We start from the raw sequence: 26,066 nt of genomic DNA, 5'->3' as shown, positions 1-26,066 counted from the left end.
TGTGGGTGACAACGCACAGCTTCTCACTTATGTGAAAGACATATATCGTCTCCACGGAGGTCCCCGTGTGCACCTTATCTCCCTACCGCTATCCCTTTCGTTTATCCGAATCGGCCACCGATTCAACTCTTCACTATGTGTCGCGCCTTCCGTCACTCCGCTGCCGCGTGCCCGACGTGCTAGCGAGTGTAAAATTGGGAATCGACTGATTTCATAAATCTGGACTGCGCATGCTATTCGAGGAAAACACACGCAAAGTCGATAACCAAGGTTGGTTTCATCCTGCACGCTATTTATGGTAGAGAAATCCAAGTATTTGGTTGCAGGCGAATTTATTTGGTTTTAGATAAATCAATGGAACAATACCATCTTGTCCTAGATAAATTAAGCGAATCTCGGCAACTAAAGTTTTTGGTGCAAAATAATTTCGTATCTGCTCGTTAGCTGAGAAATCGCATCCGGGGATTTATAATTGAGATTTATTCGTCCAGTAAATTATTTGTTCTAAATTAAATAAAGCGCAGGCTATACTAGTTTGACCGGTACCTTTTGTTTCGTCCGGTTTTCATCTCGTGCAGACCTAATCTGAGAACTAAATTATTTGTGAATGTAACACCCCTGATGTTACGAGAACTAAAAATTTGACATTTCATCATATGCACTTGCATTAATTTGCTTGATACACCTAGAATGCATTCACTAGGGTAACAGATTTGCAAAAGGGTGAGGTTGTGTCGTTTCGAAGAGAGCAAGAGAAGTTCAGAGACCTTGTTTGAAATCTAGTACAAGCAAACAAATTTTAAACCAATGGAAATTTGAACATGAGCTCTATACACCAAAGTTGGGTGTGAGCTTAAAGTTAACCTTGTTTTTAGTAGGATGCAATAAATTGATGAAATGCTTGAAGCAGATCAAGTCCAATTTCGACTCTAAACTAGCCCAAAAGTGGATTTTAATATCTAGCTAAGTTTTGCTAAAAGTACATATATCAAAGTTGTGGAGCTTGGAAAAGTGAACAATTTTCATATTTGGAGCTCTCCAAGTGATGTGGGAGAATTTGAAGTAATTTGCAAAAATTCAGATTTGGGTCAGTTGGAATCAACCCAAAACAGTTTTGTTTATCTGTTTTTGAATCCCTGTAACTTTTAATCTGTGAGTATTTTGGAAAAAGTTGTTATAACAAACCTGTAGAGTAACTATAGGAGAACAATGTTTATGAAATGTGATAGCCCTAAAACCATATATACTAGGAGAAAAACTGGTCCAAGCACGAGCTGATAGAAATTATGGTTTTCAGACTTAGTGCAATAACCTGAATCTGAATTTTAGTGTTGTGAGTGCAGTTTTGGAGCTTCTTTGTGCCTAATCAATAAGGTTTTGGACTGTGGCTTCTATAAAAGAATTGAAGACAATATATTGATGAACATATCTCTTTGAGAAGGTTTGGCTTGGGGATGCATGCAAAATAGAGTGAAAACTGTCCAAAAATGGGTTGTCATTTTGCACTGACTGAATTTTTGTTCAGATTAGCTGAAAATTGAATTGCAGTAGGTTGCTCAGTTTGGAGCTCTTCTGTGACCAATTCATGAGGTTTTGGGCTAAACGTTGTATAGCAAAGTCAAAGACCAGATGATGGTGAACAAGTTTCATGAGAGGAGTAGAGCTTGCTATTGTGTAAAATGTGGAGAAATGTGTGCTGCAATCTTCTATGTCAGGTGTTGCGTTCAGTTTTGTTTCAGCTAGCTGAATCTGAATTCTTGTATTTTCACCCCATTTTGGAGCACCATAACTTTTGATCCATGAATCTTTGACCTAAGGCTGCTGCAGCAAACATTTAAATCTATGTGTTGGGAACAATCTTTGTTAATTAAGATTGGCATGTATTGCTTGCACTAGTGAGGATCAAAGGGGTTAAAGTTAGGGGTTCAGTTGATTAGTGCTGAATTCAGTTTTAGGTGACTGAAAACTGGGTTCAGTTTTTGGGAGCAAAAAAAAACTTTCCACGCTGCAGCTATGTTTCCCTTGTCTGTGATTTGAAGCTGTGATTTAAAATGCAAAAGGCTAGTAGTTCAAAGGGGATTTCAAGTCAATCCATTAGTTGGGCTTGTGGGGTTGTGAATTTGTTTTAGTTGGACAGGAGGGAGGGGAAGCGGTGTGCTCAAACTGCACATCGGCAGGAGCTTGCTTCCTTGCTTGTCCTGTGTGCTCGACATAGAGGATAGATATGAGGCTTCAAATATCTGAGTATTGAGAGGAAACTTTGGGGCTCTGAAACTTTTGACCTGTGTGTTTTAGCAAGATGGTATACTTTGCTTTGTGAGAATATTTGGTTAGCCTTCGTCGATTTGTTGCTGATGGAAATAGAGAGATAAATGTGGCGGAACTGACCAAATTATTCCAACTTAAGTGCCTAAGCCCTGCCTTAGAGGCTAGACCACACTTAAATGGGAATAACCCATCAATCCCTCGGATCTAGTCCGACACGGCCACTGACAGGATCAAGTACCACAATCTCACTCGATGGTGAGTCACAGAGCAAATACAATAAAGCATAAAACTATGCATGTAAGAGTATTAAAATTATTACATTACCATCGGAGTTTTGCAAAAGTAGTCATCATTGTTCGAAGTGCAGCGGAAATAAACTAACGGTAAATAAACAGAGAGATGGGGAAGTCTGTCCCACCACTCCTCATGCTCCTCCTCAGCCGAGGTGGGGTCCCACTCGACAGTCCAACCCGGTGGCAAGATGGACGACCAAGTCACTCCAGCAACCATGTCCTCCAGAGAACCTGTAAAATTATGCCACAAGCAAGGCTGAGTATACTAATACACAGCTAGACTTACCCGGTGTGAGAAGTCTACTCCTCTACCTCTAGACATGCAGCTGTTTGGATATGGGATTTGGTTGCCAAAAGCACTAGCTGAGTTTCTAAGTCAAGTTTTAACTTTGTCAATTTAAGTGTGACTCTCTTAAGGCTAAATGTGTACTATCTACTCATACATAGTAGCAAACATCATTAGCAATCAACATATTATATCAACTCATCATATTTCCACTTGTTACTCAATGCAGTACAATGGATCAAGCAGTCTCATTAGCTGCGAGAAGCAGACGATTCGAATCGAGTTTTTATCCTTGCAAGGTAAATCTAAACACACGACATGCAGGGGCACTCCGTCCCCCACACATCAACCGTCCCCATCAATCCCCTGGCAACAGATCAGGGCTCACCGCCTTGGCGTACAATGCCTCACTGACCCCGACTGCCGTCGTGCAGTGACCGCACTTGTACCCACCATAACCGGAATGGGAGACCACGTCTCAGGTCGCGTGAGGGGTAAAGTCTGCGGGCAGGTTCACTCAAGTACTAGGCTTACCGATTTACCATATTTCTCGGTATGTGTTTAGTACGTTCAAACGCTTCACACAGGTATCCGCACGTTAATCCTTATTCCATTTTCCCATCTCGTAGACAACCAATCCCCATGGATTGTTGTCCACAGACTAGTATCATGATAGTATGAAAGTGGGTACAACCAATTCCTGATCTCGCGCGAGTGCTAGAAAAATCACTCGTCTTCTACCGAGATCCTAGTTAAATAAAGCAACTACTCGACCTAGCATACTAGTATCCATCTCAAAAGGATTCCTGAGATCATACAACTAGGGTTTTAGTCAACTCCTACACTTAAGTGCACAGTACAAGCCTACAAACAATAAGTGTAGTAAAATAGCATATGTAAACGGTTATGCATAAAACCGGGGCTTGCCTTCCAAGGCTGTGGCAGGCAGATCCTCTGGTGCAGACTCGGGTGCTGGATCCGTAGCTACCTCCTGAGCAGCTCCTTGCTCCGACACGACGACGTACTCTCCGTCAGCAAGGTTACAGTCTATCGAAATGCAATGGACATGTATGTTATGATTATGCAGGATTTAATAATATTATGCTAAGAGAAGAAAAACTAAGTTAATGAGCAATTTAGAGTTTCTGGGTCATACGTGGCTTTTAATGGTTTATGCTTATCACTTCTAGGTTTAAATTTTTGCTAGGGATAGGCATAGGGAATTGGTATTGCCTTTATATATTTCAATGGACAAGTTATAAGGAGTTTTAGGATGACACAAATTTTCTATTATTCATTTTTCCCTTTCTTTATTTTCTATTTATGCTTTCTAGTCTAGGTTTGAACTACGACAGTGGTTTAATATTTTCCAAAAATTTGATAAAAATTACAGTGGGTTGCCATTGGTCATTATAGCCTGTTCTAGGAATTTGAGGTTTAAAATAAAAGGCTATGCCTTAGACAAAAATAGCAAAAATTTGTGTAAAATGGGCCACTTTGCACTACATCTCTTAATTAGAGGTGAGTTCTGCCCTAAGGGTTATTTTTGTTGGCATCTAACAGTAATAATAGGCTTCTGTGCCAAAAATCATAGAAAGCTAAGGGGTTGTCATTTAATTATGATTTCCTAAAGTTAAATGCCAAAAAGGCACTTTCTACTACATTATTATTTGAAAAATGTCAAACAGCAGATTTCAAATTTTTCCTAAGTTCTTAATAACAAAACATTATTTATCCCAAGGGTTGGGGTGTTTTCACCTTGGGGTTATTTTTGTAGGGTTTTTCTAAGTTTTTCTTGTTTTCTTAAAATAAAAGGGATCCTACTTATTTCATACTAAACCAGGGTATAATAGATTTTTCTAGTAAACTACATTAAATAGGTACTCTAACAAAAATAGGGGTGCCCTCTGGTTCATTATTTAAATCACCTTTTCTATTTTTCATAACCTTAAGCATAATGTAAATTAAATAGCAAAAACTAACTTAATGGGTTGCACAGAGAAGTTTAGCATTTTTAAACAGGTCAGTAGGTGGATATAAACTTCTCCAAATTTTTCTAACCCTAGTTAAATAGTGCAACTATTTTTAGCCCTATTATTTAGCTTTTGGCCAAAACAATAATTAAATCAGAACCTTATAGTTTTCTGTAGTACTTAAGGGTTTTATATTTTTCCTAAGCAGTTTACATTATTTAACGTCTGACAAAATTGGTTTGACCAAATTTGGATGAACTAAACAGAAGTTATGAATTATTAAAGTTTCTGTTCAAATTTAAAATCAGATTTAATAAAGGTTTTCTGGAAAAGCAGTTTACACCGAGGACCCTGGGTTATTTCCAAACTAACTCTCTCAGTTATACCCCCGCGCTACTATTCATTTGAGTCTCTGACATTTCACAAAACCCCCCAGACTTCTTTCCTTCTCCCCCGCGGTCCTTCCCTAGGTTTAAACAGTACCCGCAAGAAAGAAAAGGGTGGCGCGGCTTACCGGCGGCGAGATAGGTCCGGCGAGGGGTGGGGTTGGCTCGGGGAGGCTCTGGCGGTCACAGCGATGTACGACTAGACGGCGGGGATGGCCGGAATCGCTCGGTCCACGTGCGCAGGCGGGTGTCCTCGTCGACGGCGGGTGTGCCGGCCAAATCACGGCGATCTGGTTCAATCCAATGGCACGGTGAGCTCCACGGGGTGACGTAGAGACTGTGTGCACAAGGAATCGGAAAATGGTTCAGTGGATTACCCGGTCCACGCACTCCGGCGGGGTTGTGAACTCCGGCGACCGTGGACTGGCCTCTCCGGCGAAGCAGACTTCGATTCCTCGCTCGGGGAGCTTCACCGAGGTGTGCTCACTCGTCTCCGAGGGTTGGACGGGGTTGGGAAAGGCTGGGCTGGCCGGTCTACGGCGGCAGGGGCTCGGGTGGCCGCGGACACGCCGTGCACGGGCAAACGACGATGAGTTGAGCTCCGGTGAGGTTTGAGCGTGCGCGGAGAAGTGTGGTCGACGCCTAAGTGGGCTTTATAGGCGCGGGCGCAGGCCATGGCGTCGGCTGGCCTTTGGCGCGACGCGGGGCGCGCGCGGGCGTGCCCTGGCGTGCACAGAGCGCGTCGAACACGTGGAGCTTTTCTTCTGCCCGTGTTCCACAGCTCGCCCAAGTCGCAAACGTGCGAATCTTGGCAAAAATCCGGCGCGAGTCTTTTCCTGGCACCTAGGGCTGTCTCTCATCCGTGAGTTGCCATGGCAGATATGGCCTAGGTAGGGAGATCTTCGGTCGCCAAATCAGGTATGTCACTCTGCCCACCTCGCGACAAAAACCATGCCAAGGCATGTCAAACGTCAAAGTCCCAGGCCCAACTTTTTCCAGTGGGTGCCCTAGGTGGTATGCCACATTTTTGGTATAGAACATAGGTGGTTTTGGTGCCATCTTCAAGGTGAACACGGTTGATCTTTAGTGTAGGTGTAGTTTTTGACTTAGAGAGAATTAGAGAGCTCTAGCTCTCTCTCCACTTAAGGAATGGATTTGGGGTTTCTCTAGGGGTATTTTTGCAACATTTCCTTCCCACAATTGCTGGTTATAAAGTTACTTAAAGTTTGGTTAAAGATTAACTCATGGTTTGCACGTTTGCTTATTCTCTCCCCTTTCAACCATGGCTTTGGAAGATAGGGTTCAAGAGAGGTCTAGGGTTTTCCCTCCTCTTGCCCAAGGTAGTAAGTGCATAAAAGCTTGAGTGATGCTCTTAGGTCATTAACAAATCTTGATTAACACATGGTCTCCAAGGTTCTTATGTTCTCCTTAAGTTTCTACCACATGTGATCATAGTCCTTAGTACCAAGGTGTGCTCTAGCCATGGTAACACCTGAGGTGTTACAGCCCTCCCCCCTTAAAGGAATCTCGTCCCGAGATTTTTAGGCAGAGTCCTCTAGAGGGGTGCTACTAAGGCACGATGGTGCTACTCTTTCTTATACTCAAGTTTCTCTTGTTAACTGCTCTTCGAATGTCATTCTCTTTGCAACTTCAGAAGGAAGTCCTTTTTAAGTTAAATTCACAACTTAGACTATCCTTGTTATCTAATTTTTCTTATAATTGTATTCAAAAGGGCAGGTGGGGGTGGGGTTTTGGGGTTACGTACCGACTCCTTTGGGCAGAAAGTCGGGGAAGCGAGAGCGTAGAAAATCCTCAGTCTCCCATGTAGCTTCTTCTGCTGAATGGTGACTCCACTGAACTTTATACATTCTGATTGACCTTGCCCGTGTTGATCTCTCCTTCTGATCTAATACTTTGACAGGGTACTCTTGATAGGACAAGTCTGGTTCTATCTCAATGTCCGGTTCCGGTAGCACTTCAGTGGGTAGGCGAACATATTTCCGCAACTGAGATACATGGAACACATTGTGAACTGCTGACATGTGAGGTGGCAATTCCAATTGATAGGCCACAGGTCCACAACTTGCTTTTATCTCATAGGGTCCAATGTAGCGAGGAGCTAACTTGCCCTTGATTCCGAATCTCTGGACACCCTTGGTGGGTGATACCTTAAGATAAACATGATCTCCCACCTCAAACTGCAGAGGCTTCCGCCTCTTGTCATGATAGCTCTTTTGCCTGGCCTGAGCAGCTTCTAAGTTCTTTGTAATAACCCTGATCTTTTCCTCTGCCTCAAGCACCAAATCTGGCCCAAATATTTCCCTTTCTCCTGCTTGAGACCAATTCAGCGGGGTTCTGCATCTTCTCCCATACAAAGCTTCAAAAGGTGCCATCTTTAGACTGGACTGATAGCTGTTATTGTAAGAAAACTCTGCCAAAGAAAGACACTTGTCCCAATCCTTTCCGTAGTGTAGTGCACATGCCCTTAACATATCTTCCAAAATCTGGTTTACCCTTTCTGTCTGGCCATCTGTTTGGGGATGGTATGCTGAGCTTCGTATGACATGGGTCCCAAGTGATTCTTGGAGCTGCTCCCAAAAGCGTGCCACAAACAGTGCTCCTCTGTCAGATACAATGGTCTTTGGAATACCATGCAATCGCACTATTTGATCAACATAAATTTCTGCATACTTCTCTGTCTTGTGGGTGGTATGCACTGGCAAGAAATGAGCAGTCTTGGTCAGCCTGTCCACAATAACTCAAATAGAATCATGGTGCCTGGAGGTATTGGGCAATCCCACGATGAAGTCCATGCAAATGTCCTCCCATTTCCAAGATGGTATGGGAAGGGGTTGCAAGGGGCCTGCTGCCTTCAAATGACTAGCTTTGATTCTCTGGTAGGTGTCACACTTGGATATATACTTGGCAATTTCCCTCTTCATTCTGGTCCACCAATATAAAGATTTGAGATCATGGTACATCTTGTTGCTACCAGGGTGCATGGAGAATTTGGAAAGGTGAGCTTCATCCAATATCTTCTTTCTGAGCTCAGGGTCCTTGGGAACAACCAATCGATCTCCAAACCATAAAATTCCCTTGCTGTCCTGACGGAAGCACTTGTATTTCTCTGCCTTCTGCTTGATCATTTCCTTGATAACCTGAACACCCTTATCCTCAATCTGTGCCCTGACTATTTGCTCTTGCAATGTGGGCTCTACCGAGATATAACTTAAGTCACCTGATGCAACAACTTTCAGGTTCAGCTTGCACAATTCATCGCACAGGGTGGTAACTCTTGCATCCATGCTCATACAATTGCACTGAGCCTTTCTGCTCAAGGCATCTGCCACGACATTGGCTTTGCCAGGATGGTAATGCACCTCCAAATCATAATCCTTGATTAATTCTAACCATCTCCTCTGCCTCATGTTCAGATCTGCCTAAGTAAAAATGTATTTGAGGCTCTTGTGATCCGTGTAAATGTTACAGTGAGCTCCCATCAGGTAGTGTCTCCATATCTTGAGAGCATGAACCACAACTGCTAATTCCAGATCATGTGTAGGGTAGTTTTGCTCATGGGGTCTGAGTGCTCGGGAAGCATAAGCAATCACTCTGTTATCTTGCATCAAGACACATCCCAATCCAGTACCGGAAGCATCATAATAAACTTCAAATGGCTTGGTGTTATCAGGTTGAGCCAGTACTGGGGCTGTTGTCAAATGCTGCCTCAAAGTATGAAAGGCATCTTCGCACTTTTGGCTCCAATCATACTTGACTCCCTTCTTTAACAGTTCAGCCATTGGTTTGGCAATCCTGGAGAAATCCAGAATGAATCGTCGATAGTACCCTGCCAATCCCAGAAAACTCTGAATTTGCCTCACTGTAGTCGGGGGTTTCCAATCCATCACCTCTTGTACCTTCTCAAGATCAACTGATATCCCATCCTGAGAAATTGTGTGACCCAAGAATTTAATCTCCTTCAGCCAGAATTCACATTTAGACAACTTGGCAAACAACCGATGGTCACACAGTCTCTGAAGTACAGTATGCAAATGCTTGGTGTGCTCGGCCTCATTCTTGGAATAAACCAGAATATCATCAATGAAAATGACCACGAATTTGTCTAACTCTGGCATGAACACTGAGTTCATCAAGTACATAAAATAAGCCAGGGCATTGGTCAGCCCAAAAGACATCACCAAAAACTCATAAAGCCCATATCTGGTGGAGAAGGCCGTCTTGGGAATATCACTGGCACGGATCTTGATCTGATGGTAGCCTGAGCGAAGATCTATCTTGGAGAACACCTTGGCTCCCACCAATTGATCAAACAAGACATCAATGCGGGGCAGTGGATATTTGTTCTTGATAGTCACCGCATTGAGAGGGCGGTAGTCAACACACATTCTCAAACTCTCATCCTTTTTCTTCACAAATAAGGCTGGGCATCCCCATGGTGAAGTACTTGGGCAAATGAACCCCTTGTCCAACAACTCTTGCAATTGCTTTTTCAGTTCTGCCAATTCTGCGGGAGGCATCCTATAGGGTCTCTTGGAGATAGGAGCAGTCCCGGGTTGCAATTCAATGGCGAACTCAATGTCTCGGTCAGGTGGCATCCCTGGCAATTCATCGGAGAAAACACCTGGGTAGTCACAGACCACTGGGATCTTTTCCACTGGGGATTTTATCATAACGAAGGCATAAGAACGGGTACATCCCTGGTCGGGCAAATATAGTGTAGTTTCACCACAAGTTGGTGAGTGCACCTCAATGGCCCTAGCTGCAATATCAATAACTGCTTGGTGCCTGGTTAACCAGTCAGTTCCCAATATAATATCCACGCTATCCAAACCCAAAATGAGGATGGTGGTTTTAATTATTAGACTACCAAACTTTATGGGCACATGCCTGTTGACTTGATAGGTGGCAACCCTGCCCCCTGGTGTTGAAATGGTAATGCCCCCATTGGTGTGGTGAAAAGGCAATTGGCACTTGGCACTAAATTTGGCACTGATAAAACTATGCGAAGCACCAGAATCAAAAAGAATAATAGCAGGATAATTCAAAACTGTAAAGATACCAGTCATGACGGGTGCTCCCTCTGGAATATCAGCCATGGTGGTGAAGTTCAGCCTACCCTGCCTCACTTGCACCTTCTGTCTCTTGCCTTGATTCTGATTAACATTCTGCCCCTGCCTCTGCTGGTTCCTGGGGCAATTCATGGCATAATGTCCGGTGTTGCCGTATGTGAAACACCTGTTGTCATTTGCCTGGCGATACTGCTGCTGCTGCTGATTGTTCCTCTGAGCTGGAAACTGGGTGCGATTGGGTGCCTGCTGCTGCTGCTGCGGTCGGATCACCCATCTCCCTTGCTGTTGCTTGGGTCCCCTGTTCTGAGTGTCGGACACAATCCTGAAGCGCTGTGGCTGAGCTGAGGGTCTTGCCACAGGGGTCTTCCTCTTCTTTTCTTCCTGTCGAGCTGTAATGCAGTCCTCCTGGGAGATAGCCATGTTGACCAACTCATTGTAGCTGTTGGCCCTGACGGTGTTGAGACGGTCACGGAGCTTAGTGCTGAGCCCCCTCCTGAACCTATCTCTCTTCTTCTCGTCCGTATCTGCATGATATCCAGCATACTGGCACAAGTCATTAAAAGCCTGAGCATACTGCAACACGGTCCTGTTGCCCTGAGTGAGTGCCAGAAACTCGTTGAGCTTGCGGTCCATAATCCCGGCTGGTATGTGGTGTCCCCGGAAAGCTGCCTTGAACTCTCTCCATTCCACCTCTCGATCCTCTGGCTGCATGGCAAGGAAATGGTCCCACCAAGTCCTTGCGGGTCCGCGAAGCTGCTAGGTGGCGAACCTGACTTTAGTGACCTCTGAACAAGCTCCATGGAGTAGCGGGAATTTGGATTCCACTACTCTCAACCATACATCTGCATCAAGTGGGTCCTCTGCCCTTGTGAACAATGGAGGCTGGGTACTGAGGAACTCCTGGTAGGTAGCTGCCGCGGGGTGACGCTGATGGTCCCCACCACCATAATGCTGAGGTGGTGGCTGACGCTGAGCTAGCTGCCTCAAGATCTCATTCTGCTGAGCCATTAGCTCCTGCAGAGTGGGAGGCGGTGGCAGCGGTGGAGGAACGCGCTCATTCTGGCCACGACGCTGTCTCCCGGCCATCTGAAAAATCACACATATACTTAATACCATATCTCTAAGTTCAAGGTTTTAATCGCGTGAAGGAGTCAAAGGCAAATTGATAGATTCCGACATAAACAAAAGGATTTCAAAAGGCATAAACTTTCCTTCCAAATTTAAAACTGACATCATCCATCAACCATGCTTCCAAAAGAGTTTATCACGGTTACATCAATGGTCCCAAAAAGACTCAACTCTACCTAGCCTAGTACCCTATGGGTGCAAAAGCTAAGCTAGTTGCGAGGAGTCCTACCATCACTAACTTCTAACTCTATCCCTGACACCTAGTGAGCGAACGAGGCAACACTCGACTCGGGGGAAGGTGGTCTCCCGGAGCCAGTAGTGTCCACGCTGGAGGCAGGCTCCTCTCCTCCCTCAATGTCGACGTCCTCGTTGGCCTCCATGTCCTGGATCTCCTGGTGATGCATATCCAGGTGCTCATTAGCCTCAGCAAGCTGCTGCTGAGTGTTAATAAGCTGGTCCTCGAGAACCTCGATGGTGTTCTCCCTGGTACCCACTAATTCCTCCAGCTCTTGGATCTCATTGGATAGCTGCTCCACCTGCAAGTCCTTTTCCACCATCTAAGTGGACAAATCAACCACGAGCTCCTCTCTGTTGTCCAGGGTGATCTTTGTTGCCTCCAACAATGCCATCAGATGAGACATCGCCTCACCACGCATCACTTGCAGACGGTATAGAGCATTCATGCACCGTACAGTCAAATGCGTAGTCTAACCTTGGTAGATAGCCCAGATGTCCTTGGCATGCTCCACCCGATCTTTCCACATTGGGTCGTCCTCCCTTTTCGTGGGGAACAAGCCAATGGGGTGGGTAGACAGCTCCAAGGGATGGAATCCGCAGAAAGTGGTTAATCCGTGCAGAGCAATCGCCTCGATCGTGTCCTCAGCCCGATATCCAAAGGACTCAGAGTCCAGTGAATGCCAGCCTGGCTGTAGGGGATGAGGCTCCAGGGTCATCCTCACCCTACAGCGGGGAACTCGGTGCTTCTCGAACTGCTGCACCTCGTACTGAGGAGGCGTCGTGTATCCGGCCCCCTGAAGTACCTCCCACAAAATGCGGGGAAAGCCCTCTCGTGCAAGCCCGTCGGTGTGGGACAGTGCATTCCCGTCGTCTGAGGATCCGTGGGAAGTCATCTGTGTACGGTTAAGCGTAAGTAAAAGAAAAAGAATTATAAAAAGAACAAGCAAAATAAAACTCAGCTTCTCTCCAACTATAAAAAATGGTATTAGGATACTTAGTTGGTCATCATTTTGTTTTTAGTTCTTTACTCAATTGTCCATTTGCTTAATTAAGAATGCATGAATGCTCGTCCTAAACGACCTCACATTAATGTAAAGGGAATGGGGAAGAACTCCCATCCTTTAAAGTGGCCTGTAGGGCCTAATCACTTAGCCACCTAGCTACCCTTCTATCATCCTAAGGCTTCATGTCCTAGGTCTATCCTGATCGTCCTACTATCTATCCAACATTGTGTCTATCAAGTTTTTACTTCGGAAAAGGATGGTATTTATATTTTATTGACTCCTCTGTGGTGGTACAAGCTCCGATACCAGCTGTGGCGGAACTGCCCGAATTATTCCAACTTAAGTGCCTAAGCCTTGCCTTAGAGGCTAGACCACACTTAAATGGGAATAACCCGTCAATCCCTCGGATCTAGTCGGACATGGCCACTGACAGGATCAAGTACCATAATCTCACTCGATGGTGAGTCACAGAGCAAATACAATAAAGCATAAAACCATGCATGTAAGAGTATTAAAATTATTACATTACCATCGGAGTTTTGCAAAAGTAGTCATCATTGTTCGAAGTGCAGCGGAAATAAACTAACGGTAAATAAACAGAGAGATGGGGAAGCCTGTCCCATCACTCCTCATGCTCCTCCTCAGCCGAGGTGGGGTCCCACTCGACAGTCCAACCCGGTGGCAAGATGGACGACCAAGTCACTCCAGCAACCATGTCCTCCAGAGAACCTATAAAATTATGCCACAAGCAAGGCTGAGTATACTAATACTCAGCTAGACTTACCCGGTGTGAGGAGTCTACTCCTCTACCTCTAGACATGCAGCTGTTTGGCTGTGGGGTTTGGTTGCCAAAAGCACTAGCTGAGTTTCTAAGTCAAGTTTTAACTTTGTCAATTTAAGTGTGACTCTCTTAAGGCTAAATGTGTACTATCTACTCATACATAGTAGCAAACATTATTAGCAATCAACATCTTATATCAACTCATCATATTTCCACTTGTTACTCAATGCAGTACAATGGATCAAGCAGTCTCATTAGCTGCGAGAAGCAAACGATTCGAATCGAGTTTTTATCCTTGCAAGGTAAACCTAAACACACGACATGCAGGGGCACTCCGTCCCCCACACATCAACCGTCCCCATCGATCCCTTGGCAACAGATCAGGGCTCACCGCCTTGGCGTACAATGCCTCACTGACCTCGACTGCCATCGTGCAGTGACCACACTTGTACCCACCATAACCGGAATGGGAGACCACGTCTCAGGTCGCGTGAGGGGTAAAGTCTGCAGGCAGGTTCACTCAAGTACTAGGCTTACCGATTTACCATATTTCTCGGTATGTGTTTAGTACGTTCAAACGCTTGACACAGGTATCCGCACGTTAATCCTTATTCCATTTTCCCATCTCGTAGACAACCAATCCCCATGGATTGTTGTCCACAGACTACTATCATGATAGTATGAAAGTGGGTACAACCAATTCCTGATCTCGCGCGAGTGCTAGAAAAATCACTCGTCTTCTACCGAGATCCTAGTTAAATAAAGCAACTACTCGACCTAGCATACTAGTATCCATCTCAAAAGGATTCCTGAGATCATGCAACTAGGGCTTCAGTCAACTCCTACACTTAAGTGCACAATACAAGCCTACAAACAATAAGTGTAGTAAAATAGCATATATAAACGGTTATGCATAAAACCGGGGCTTGCCTTCCAAGGCTGTGGCAGGCAGATCCTCTGGTGCAGACTCGGGTGCTAGATCCGGGGCTACCTCCTGAGCAGCTCCTTGCTCCGGCACGAGGACATACTCTCCGTCAGCAAGGTTACAGTCTATCGAAATGCAATGAACATGTATGTTATGATTATGCAGGATTTAATAACATTATGCTAAGAGAAGAAAAACTAAGTTAATGAGCAATTTAGGGTTTCTGGGTCATACGTGGCTTTTAATGGTTTATGCTTATCACTTCTAGGTTTAGATTTTTGCTAGGGATAGGCATAGGGAATTGGTATTGCCTTTATATATTTCAATGGACAAGTTATAAGGAGTTTTAGGATGACACAAATTTTCTATTATTCATTTTTTCCTTTCTTTATTTTCTATTTATGGTTTCTAGTGTAGGTTTGAACTACGACAGTGGTTTCATATTTTCCAAAAATTTTATAAAAATTACAGTGGGTTGCCATTGGTCATTATAGCTTGTTCTAGGAATTTGAGGTTTAAAATAAAAGGCTATGCCTTAGACAAAAATAGCAAAAGTTTGTGTAAAATGGGCCACTTTGCACTACATCTCTTAATTAGAGGTGAGTTCTGCCCTAAGGATTATTTTTGTTGGCATCTAACAGTAATAATAGGCTTCTGTGCCAAAAATCACAGAAAGCTAAGGGGTGGTCATTTAATTATGATTTTCTAAAGTTAAATGCCAAAAAGGCACTTTCTACTACATTATTATTTGAAAAATATCAAACAACAGATTTCATATTTTTCCTAAGTTCTTAATAACAAAACATTAATTATCCCAAGGGTTGGGGTGTTTTTACTTTGGGGTTATTTTTGTAGGGTTTTTCTAAGTTTTCCTTGTTTTCTTAAAATAAAAAGGATCCTACTTATTTTATACTAAACCAGGGTATAATAGATTTTTCTAGTAAACTACATTGAATAAGTACTCTAACAAAAATAAGGGTGCCCTCTGGTTCATTATTTAAATCACCTTTTCTATTTTTCTTAACCTTAAGCATAATGTAAATTAAATGGCAAAAACTAACTTAATGGGTTGGACAGAGAAGTTTAGCATTTTCAAATAGGTCAGTAGGTGGATATAAACTTCTCCAAATTTTTCTAACCCTAGTTAAATAGTGCAACTATTTTTAGCCCTATTATTTAGCTTTTGGCCAAAACAATAATTAAATCAGAATCTTATAGTTTTTTGTAGTACTTAAGGGTTTTATATTTTTCCTAAGCAGTTTACATTATTTAAAGTCTAACAAAATTGGTTTGACCAAATTTGGATGAACTAAACAGAAGTTATGAATTATTAAAGTTTCTGTTCAAATTTAAAATAAGATTTAATAAAGGTTTTCTGGAAAAGCAGTTTACACCGAGGACCCTGGGTTATTTCCAAACTAACTCTCTCAGTTATACCCCCGTGCTACTATTCATTTGAGTCTCTGACATTTCACAAAACCCCCCAGACTTCTTTCCTTCTCCCCCGCGGTCCTTCCCTAGGTTTAAACAATACCCGCAAGAAAGAAAAGGGTGGCGCGGCTTACCGGCGGCGAGATAGGTCCGGCGAGGGGCGGGGTTGGCTCGGGGAGGCTCTGGCGGTCACAGCGATGTACGGCTCGATGGCGGGGATGGCCGGAATCGCTCGGTCCACGTGCGCAGGCGGGTGTCCTCGTCGGCGGCGGGTGTGCCGGCCAAATCACGGCGATCTGGTTCAAACCAATGGCACGGTGAGCTCCACGGGGTGACGTAGAGACTGTGTGCACAAGGAATCGGAAAATGGTTCAGTGGATTACCCGGTCCACGCACTCCGGTGGGGTTGTGAACTCCGGCGACCGTGGACTGGCCTCTCCGGCGAAGCAGACTTCGATTCCTCGCTCGGGGAGCTTCACCGATGTGTGCTCACTCGTCTCCGAGGGTTGGAGGGGGTTGGGAAAGGCTGGGCTGGCCGGTCTACGGCGGCAGGGGCTCGGGTGGCCGCGGACACGCCGTGCACGGGCAAACGACGGTGAGTTGAGCTCCGGTGAGGTTTGAGCGTGCGCGGAGAAGTGTGGTCGACGCCTAAGTGAGCTTTATAGGCGCGGGCGTGGGCCATGGCATCGGCTGGCCTTTGGCGCGACGCAGGGCGCGCGCGGGCGTGCCCTGGCGTGCACAGAGCGCGTCGAACACGTGGAGCTTTTCTTCTGCCCGTGTTCCACAGCTCGCCCAAGTCGCAAACGTGCGAATCTTGGCAAAAATTCGGCGCGAGTCTTTTCCTGGCACCTAGGGCTGTCTCTCATCCGTGAGTTGCCATGGCAGATATGGCCTAGGTAGGGAGATCTTCGGTCGCCAAATCAGGTATGTCACTCTGCCCACCTCGCGACAAAAACCATGCCAAGGCATGTCAAACGTCAAAGTCCCGGGCCCAACTTTTTCCAGTGGGTGCCCTAGGTGGTATGCCACATTTTTGGTATAGAACATAGGTGGTTTTGGTGCCATCTTCAAGGTGAACACGGTTGATCTTTAGTGTAGGTGTAGTTTTTGACTTAGAGAGAATTAGAGAGCTCTAGCTCTCTCTCCACTTAAGGAATGGATTTGGGGTTTCTCCAGGGGTCTTTTTGCAACATTTACTTCCCACAATTGCTGGTTATAAAGTTAATTAAAGTTTGGTTAAAGATTAACTCATGGTTTGCACGTTTGCTTATTCTCTCCCCCTTTCAACCATGGCTTTGGAAGATAGGGTTCAAGAGAGGTCTAGGGTTTTCCCTCCTCTTGCCCAAGGTAGTAAGTGCACAAAAGCTTGAGTGATGCTCTTAGGTCATTAACAAATCTTGATTAACACATGGTCTCCAAGGTTCTTATGTTCTCCTTAAGTTTCTACCACATGTGATCATAGTCCTTAGTACCAAGGTGTGCTCTAGCCATGGTAACACCTGAGGTGTTACAATAAAGGAGTAAACAGAAGGAATTCAGGTGGGCAGTGGAGTGTTGGACTCAATAGAATTCAGTGTTGGTTTCCAACCTTGAAAAGATATGTGTATCCCTACTGTGCTCCACCGGTTTGTCAAGACTGATTATGGATGAGTATTACAGAGAGTGGCTGGGGAGCTTCTAGTGTCTGATGGGTTTCACTAACGAAAATATCTGCACATGGGTGGAATTCAAAGTTATCCGTGATAAAATCCTTACCCATTACCGGACCTGGTTTACTGCCCCGCTGTCCCTTTGAACCAGCGTGGTGATGGGTGAGTAAGGCCACGTACCAAGCCCCAAGCAGCTGCTGGCATCTTTGGGGTCATTCCTCACCATGGCAAAAACGAGTTTGGCTAGCGTCTATTTTATTATCTTGCTAATGTTTCCAGACGGTGAGTGTCCTTCTCCTTCACATGCTCAGCCACTCATTTGCCGCTGCTCCATCGCACACGTTCCAGCTCGCCGACCTGGTACCATCTTCCAACTCCACGCTTTGCCGTCCGCCGACCTCGCTGGTGAGGGCCGACGTTGTCCTGCAGCTTCTGCGTCGTGCCGATGCTCGCCGTGCAGCCTTGCTTGTTGTGCTCGCCGCAGTTCCCCGTCCATGCCATGAGCTGCAACGTGCTCATGGTTGTCGTCTCCTCGTCGGCTACGCTTAACCTCGCAGCTCCTTCGCGTCATCGATTTCCTCGACCCACAACCTCTCTTCCGACCTCGTCGTGCTCGCGGTGTCATCGTAAAGCTGCTAGCCGCCTGTCTCGCTGTTCCTCATGCCCAGCAAGCCGTCGTGCTCAGCGTACTTTCTCCATGTGGTTCTCTCGCTTCATCGGCTTTCCACGTGTTAGAGCACGTATGGTTTGGATATATACATAAATGCAGGAGAAAGTCCAAGAAAAATGGATTCTTGTGTGATTGTAGTCGGCCATGGTTAGTGCTATCATCCTTATCCCGTGTTTGTGCCTAGTGGACTGGTAGAGAAATGATTTAGATTGTGTTTTGCACGATTCTTATGGCATCGCTCACCTGTTGTCTGTTGTTTTGGCTGAACTAGAGATCACCGCCGTTTGATGGTTTCCGAGTCTGAATTAGTCGTGGTTGGCTAGTTCGCTATTCCCGCTAGCTAGCATGTTGTATGGATAGGTTATATTGATATACAGGTCACCACGATTAATTTTGGATTATGGGAGTGTTTAAAAATAGGGCACTAAAAATTATAGGAAATTTTGTGTAAGCTTATCTTGAGCATATGAACACTTGGGTAAAGTTGGAATTGTTTGGACGTGGTTTGCTTAGCAAACTAATTGTTGCTCAAAATAGAAGAATGGTTCCATCCTTAGGTAATTGGGGCATTTAATGTGTTCGTGTAAAATGAAGTTGCTTAGCAAGTTTTGGATGATTAGATGAGTTCTAAGGATAAGTAGCTCCCTGGTAGTTATGGCTTGTGGTGATAGCTTGTAATTGTAATTTTGTAATGCTTCGTAATACCTTCCTTGCTAGTAGCATATACACAGGCATTCATAATCATGGCATTTCATGTAGAGTACCAAGAAGAAGTGATTTGTGAAGAAGGAGCATGTTCCAGTTCTACTGATCCAGTGGTGGATTCCATCTAACTGCTTATCGTAATAGATCTCAGATTTCCTCCTGTAGTAAGGCAAGCCCCGGTGCATTTGCCCCTTTATTGTGTTTTAAATGCTTTATCACCTGATATGATGCATTAGGTGATAGGAGTTGTGTGATAAACAATTGATGCATTACCATTACTTGGAAATTCCTAAATCCATGTTTTATCAAAAGAATTATTACTGCTTAGTCCTGCTGAGAAATTCAAAAATCATTTGTTTTTCAAAATAATGATGTGTAACATTGGTTATGGGCTTTTGATTCAAAAGTGAAAGCAAACTTATGATGATGAGTCCATCAGGGCTCAGGATGGGTTCATCATCCGAAAAGAGTACCCTGCCGGGTACCAAAAATGGGAAATGGTTTGAATAAATCGAGACCAGACGATGAGCTGACATGGTCGCCCGTCTGTGTTGATTAAGGACCGTACTGTTGACTGGCCTGTTGTGGTTGAGACTTTGCAACTAGCCACATACCCTGGTATGGGACAGGGTAAGCTTGAACCCGGCTATTCCATATGTGAAGAGACAATCGCGCACTGGGAGTAGAGAGATGGCGGGAGTAGCATGTATCCTCCTGACATAGTTGCATGCCTGGTAGGATAATGTGCTCTCTGGTGGCACGGACCTGTTCATGTAGTGGTGGACTCCATGGGAACGGTTGACATATGCAAGGGTTAAGTGCTACATATGTCGTGTGGTTAGAGATCCCCAGCTGGGTATAATCGGTTCGAATTGTCGTTGCTCCTCGGTTATGGAGACTCATCCCAGTGACCATCATCGTAGTTAGCAAGTGAAATATGAGTATGAATAAAATGCAGCTAGTATAGGCCAAGTGCTTGAACAAGATTAGGAAAAATCTAGATTCAGGTAAATACCTAACTTGTGAAATAAAACTTGGCTTAGGGATCCACTCGTAGTAAGCTTTTCTGCCAAAAAGGGTCTTCGATAATTGATAAGCTTTACCTTGAGTCCCAAAATCCAGCATACCCTTGAGAGTCTTTTCTTTAGTCGGGTAAGTCTTGCTGAGTAATTGCATACTCAGGGTTTTATTCCCTATGTTGTTGCAGGAAAGGTTTTGATGTCTTTGGCTTCATTAGTTGCTTCATGTGGAGGTCTTCAAGATTAGTTTGCTTATGTGTACTCCTTATGGAAAGGCTTCACCTTTCCAATTATTGTAATAAGTTATGCACTTTGGGTACTATTAGGACTTGTAATAATTACAACTCTTTCTATGATGTAAAACTTAAGATTTGGAATTGTAAAAATATGTTTTGTAAAGTCTTCCGCACTATCTCCGAAGTGTGTGTGTGTATCAAATGTGATTACTGTAATATACATGTTATGTTGGAGATCCTTAGGATGATGAGTTTGAGTTGATGAACTTGATAGCCTTGTTAAGTTACCCAGTACATGTGCACAGCCATCTGAGGTCGTTAATGGCAAGGATTGGTGCATGTGGGCCTAATAACTTGGGAGGGCTGTCACAGCGTGGTATCGGAGCGATCCCCCCATTGGCATGGATACTAAAGTAATCATTTGATAAACTTCAAAATGATTTTTGAGTCTAAATGATTTTTATAAACTTAAGAATCTATAATCAAGGCCTGATAGTAGAAGTGCAAATAGTATGTGGTTAAAATTAAGGACTATCAGGTGGCCTAGTTGAAGATGCTAACCACTAATCCACAACCTGGGAGGGGTAATGCATACATGTGTAATGTTATTTTTAGTGCCATTAAGTTTTGAATGGATCGACGCTCAGGTAAGGTGAGTTGTGAGAGCATGACCGAACAAACGTCGGTCTAGGGGAGTGCTTAAATGTGGCACTGGACTATATACATGTTACACATATGTATATATGAAGGTTGCGATGTGGAGTAATTACTTTACTGGGATTCAGTACCCCATGAATGTGTATGGGTATACAGATATGGGAATGCTGAGAAGTGTAATGAATAGTTACCACAATGGGTTGCCCTGTGGTTAAAGTGTGGCAGCGGCGCCTATGCGTGGCTTGGTGCTTAATGAGGAGCTGGCCTCCATATAGAAATATATAGAGTATAAACTGTGACAAAGTCTGTGAATGGCATCATGGGGTTCGGGTTGTAATGAAATTGTCTGCAGGTACACTAACTAAACACTAGGAATGCGACTAATGTATAATGACGGAGTGAGTAGGTATGCCACCGCCATAGAACGTGATAGCCACTATGTGTTGGCAAGAATCGTGAGGACGAATAGGACGAGCATGCATCATGACATACACTTTTAAGTGAAACCCCTCTATAGCAGTTTCCACGCGTGTTTTACCTACCCTGTTCATGCTACATGCCTTTGCTTTTCTATGTTATCCTTTCCTATTCATGAAGATTGGAAGCTAAGTCTCCTTTTGTCGGCAGAATGAGGACTCGTTCTGGAAAAGATCATGGTGCTGGTGTTTCCCAAAAGAATGTTAATGCATCCAATCTGTTGGGGGCCTTCTTCTTCACCAAAGGTCCTCTAAGAAAAAACACCTTCGGCGGGACGATATGCAAGCAGGCATAAGCATATGCCGAAGGTATATGCCGAAGCTATAATCCAGGGAGCTTTGGCATGACGACACGCCTTGAGACGAAGCTCTTGCACGCTTTCAGAGAATTTGCTCTTTTCTGTAGACCACATCTGGTCTCTGTTTTAGGTGAAACTTGTTGTAGCTCCTATTTTGTTGCTTCTTGTGCTGAGAAAAATATCAAAAAAATGATACAAAAAAATAAAAACAAAATCACATGTGATTCCTACTAGTGCCTTTTTGGCCTCACTAGTACAATATTTACGGTACTGCCATTATGCTAGTTCCATTATTCTTTGTTCCAACTTGTTGTGTCCTTTGCACTTGTGGCCAGCAATATAGTTTTGTGTTTTGTACTATAATTCAACTTTGCATTATTGTTTGATCGTGCTAATCCTTGACTTGAGTGCAGCCTACCCAGAACTCCACATATTTCTACGACGAGCAGGTTTCTATTTCTCCAGGCAATCGCTCATCCAATCTTTCATCGGTTCCACCTGTTGGTTGCAGTTCACCCCTGTGGCTTGGTAAGAATGAATAAGAACTTGATAACAGCATTCCATTGAGCGAGTTGTCACCACCATTCCCCTATTGTTGTCGGTTTTTCTCCTTTTGGTGTTTCGGTGTTTGCGCTAACTATGGCAGGAGCACACGACACGGTGGATGTACAGTTGCGGGAAGTAAGGGGACAAGTTGATGGACTTGCTGCTGACATTAGGACGATGCATGAATGGCTTGATTCAACGGTCACTTCGACGACCGCTCGTTTCAACCAGCTTGACCTTGCTCAAACGGCGACTCGCACCACACTCGACACCATCCTGGCACGCCTTGACGCGTTGATCACAAAGATGGAGCAGGACTACGGCGGTGACACTGAGCAGGACGATGGAGATCGTCGTGGTCGTGCACGCTGTGTGGTTCGTCATCCCCCTAATGACTTATTTGCTAAGATTAAATTTAAAATTCCATCTTTTAATGGTAAATATGATCTTGCTGCATATCTTGATTGGGAATTGGAGGTAGAACAGAAATTTTCATGCCATGATATTCCTGCTAATAGCCAAGTGAAGGCTGCCATTAGTGAATTTACTGATTTTGCTTTAATTTGGTGGCATGAGTATAAACAAAAACTTCCCATTAACAGTGTCACTATTGGACCCAATTAAAAACTGCCATGCGCCACAGATTTGTTCCTTCCTATTATGCTCGTGATTTGCTTAACAAAATGCAGCGTTTTCAACAAGGTTCACAATCTGTTGAGGAATATTACCAGGAGTTACAAAAGGGTATGCTTCGTTGTGGTTTGGTTGAGTCGGATGACGCTGCTATGGCGCATTTTCGTGGTGGTTTGAACAGGGAATTTCAGGATATACTTGATTATAAGGATTATTTTGATATAACCTCATTGTTTGAATATGCTTGCAAAGCTGAACGTGAAGTGCAGGGACGACGATCAAAGACATATACTAACTCTTTTGCAGGCTGGGGTTCGACACACAGCTCAACTCCTTCCAGCCCTGCACCTTCTATGCCTAGCACTACACCGCGCACAGGGACGGCCAAGCTAGCGGTGCCCCCTGCCAAAGGCGTCGTTTCTTCCACAGGACGTACACGGGATATTTAGTGCCATCGTTGCAAAGGGTTTGGGCACATGATTCGGGACTGCCCAAACAAGCGTACCTTGCTTATACGTGACAATGGTGAGTACTCTTCAGCTAGTGATTCCGAGGAAACTAGTCATGCTATGATTGCCACTAACCATGCAGAAAATGAGGACGTCCATGTTGATCCCATCAACGCCGATGGGTATGAGAGTCTTGTTGTGCAGCGTGTGCTCAGCACACAGGTTGACCAAGCCGAAAAAAATCAGCGACACACTCTATTCCATACCAAGGGCATTGTGCACGAACGGTCGATTCGCATCATCATCGATAGTGGCAGCTGCAACAATTTGGCAAGTACAGCTTTGGTAGAGAAATTATCCTTGCCCACTCGCGCACACCCACATCCGTATCACATTCAATGGCTTAATGATGGTGGTAAAATAAAGGTAACACGTTCGGTACGTGTCCCCTTTTCGCTGGGTTCTTATTCTGATTATGCTGATTGCGATGTTATTCCTATGGAAGCATGCTCTTTGTTATTGGGTCGACCTTGGCAATATGATACTGATAGTTTACATCATGGTCGTTCAAATCATTATTCTTTCATGTTTAAAGGCCAGAAAATAATTATACATCTGGTGACCCCTGACCAAATTTTGAAAGATGATCTTATTAAGGCTGCTAAAACTACACAACAAGTCAAATCGACATCAGCCGCACCTATTAAATCTGAAATCAAGTTGCACTCTCCTGTTTTACTTGCTACACGTGCTGATTTTGATGATCTCCATGAAGCTCATATGCCCTGTTATGCACTTGTATGCTTGCGCATGCTTGTTCCGCTTGATGATGCACCGTCTTTGGATATACCTCCTACTGTTGTTAACCTTTTGCAGGAGTATGCTGATGTTTTTCATACGGACTTACCACCGGGTCTTCCTCCGCTCCGTGGCATTGAGCATCAGATCGATCTCATCCCCGGCACTTCTCTTCCGAACTGCGCCCCGTACCGTACAAATTCAGATGAGACGAAGGAGATCCAGCGCCAGGTGCAGACGCTGCTTGATAAAGGTTACATTCGTGAGTCTCTTAGCCCTTGCTCGGTTCCTGTTTTACTCGTTCCAAAGAAAGATGGGTCATAGCGTATGTGCGTAGATTGTCGTGTTATTAATAACATCACAGTTCGTTATCGATATCCTATTCCACGCCTTGATGATATGTTAGATGAGCTTAGTGGTGCCGTTATTTTCTCTAAGGTTGATTTGTGTAGCGGTTACCATCAGATTAGAATGAAACTCGGTGATGAGTGGAAAACGGCTTTTAAAACGAAATTTGGTTTATTTGAATGGTTGGTTCTGCCATTTGGATTGCCTAATGCTCCCAGCACCTTTATGCGTTTAATGAACGAAGTTCTATGGGCCTTCATAGGTTTGTTTGTTGTTGTTTATTCGATGATATCCTTATTTACAGCAAGTCTATAGAGGAGGTGCTGGCCGCACACTTCTTTTGGCCTCGGATGCGCCGTGATGTTGAGCGTCTTGTTGCACGTTGCACTACTTGCCAGAAAGCTAAGTCACGTTTGGGCAACCATGGTTTGTATATGCCTTTGCCTGTCCCTTCTTCTCCTTGGCTTGATATTTCTATGGACTTTGTTTTGGGCTTGCCTAGAACTAAGAAGGGGAGGGATAGTGTTTTTGTGGTTGTTGATAGATTCTCTAAAATGGCTCACTTTATACCTTGTCATAAAACTGATGATGCTAGCATTGTTGCTGAATTGTTCTTTAGAGAAATTATTCGTTTACATGGTATTCCAAAAACAATAGTCTTTGATCGTGATGCTAAGTTTCTAAGCCATTTTTGGAGATCTCTTTGGAATAAATGGGGAACTAAATTGCTGTTTAGCACTATTTGTCACCCTCGGACTGATGGACAAACTAAGGTAGTAAATAGAACTTTATCTACCATGCTCATGGCTGTTTTAGACACGAATTTGAGACGTTGGGAGGATTGCTTGCCTCATGTTGAATTTGCTTACAATCATGCCACGCATTCTTCTACAAAGATGTGTCCTTTCCAGATTATTTATGGTTACATCCCTAGGGCACCTAGTGATTTGATTTCACTTAATGCTATGAACGCCCCACATGTAGATGCTGCTGCACATATTGAACAAATGATTACCATACATGAACAAACGAAACAGAACATTGCTACTACTAATGCAAAAAATCAGGTTGCTTGTAGTAAAGGAAGAAAACTTGTTACTTTTGAGCCAGGTGATATGGTTTGGTTGCACTTGAGAAAGGATCGGTTTCCTACTTTGCGTCGTTCTAAATTAATGCCTCGTGCTGCTGGTCCTTTTAAGGTGCTAACAAAGATTAATGATAATACTTATATCCTCGACCTGCCTGCGGAATTTGGTGTTTCCACTAGTTTAAATGTTGCATATTTGAAACCTTATATGGCCTAGGATGAGGACTTGACGTCGAGGACGACTTCACTTCAAGAAGGGGAGGATGATGAGGACATCACCTACAACATGAGTACGACTACACCAGCAGCATCTCCACATCAAGCGCCACTTCCTTCATTAGCTGGGCCAATCACTCAGGCCCGTGCCAGAGATCTTAACTTCGTCATGCTACTGAAGAATGAGGGCCCAGAAGAATAGACGACCAGCCCAACTACGGCCCATAGTGGGCGACCTAGGGTTGCATTTTCCCCCTTTGGCTGCCACTAGGGGCTGCGCCCCCTCTCTCTATTTATCCAGGAGCTGCGCCTCCTTTGTTCTTTGAGTTTTGTTTTACATTAGCTTTAGCTACTCTCGAACACGCGCAAATCAGCGATGTCTTCGTGTATTCAGAACTCCACCCTCGAGTAATAAATTAAATTGCTCGCATCTTTTTCTTGTTCGTTCTTAGATTGCGCACAGGAAACGATCTTCG

The sequence above is a fragment of the Zea mays genome, chromosome 7 (assembly GCF_902167145.1).
Source record: "Zea mays cultivar B73 chromosome 7, Zm-B73-REFERENCE-NAM-5.0, whole genome shotgun sequence".
Classification (NCBI taxonomy): domain Eukaryota; kingdom Viridiplantae; phylum Streptophyta; class Magnoliopsida; order Poales; family Poaceae; genus Zea; species Zea mays.
The sequence above is the reverse complement of the archived record's forward strand: the minus strand, read 5'-3'. Positions refer to the sequence as shown.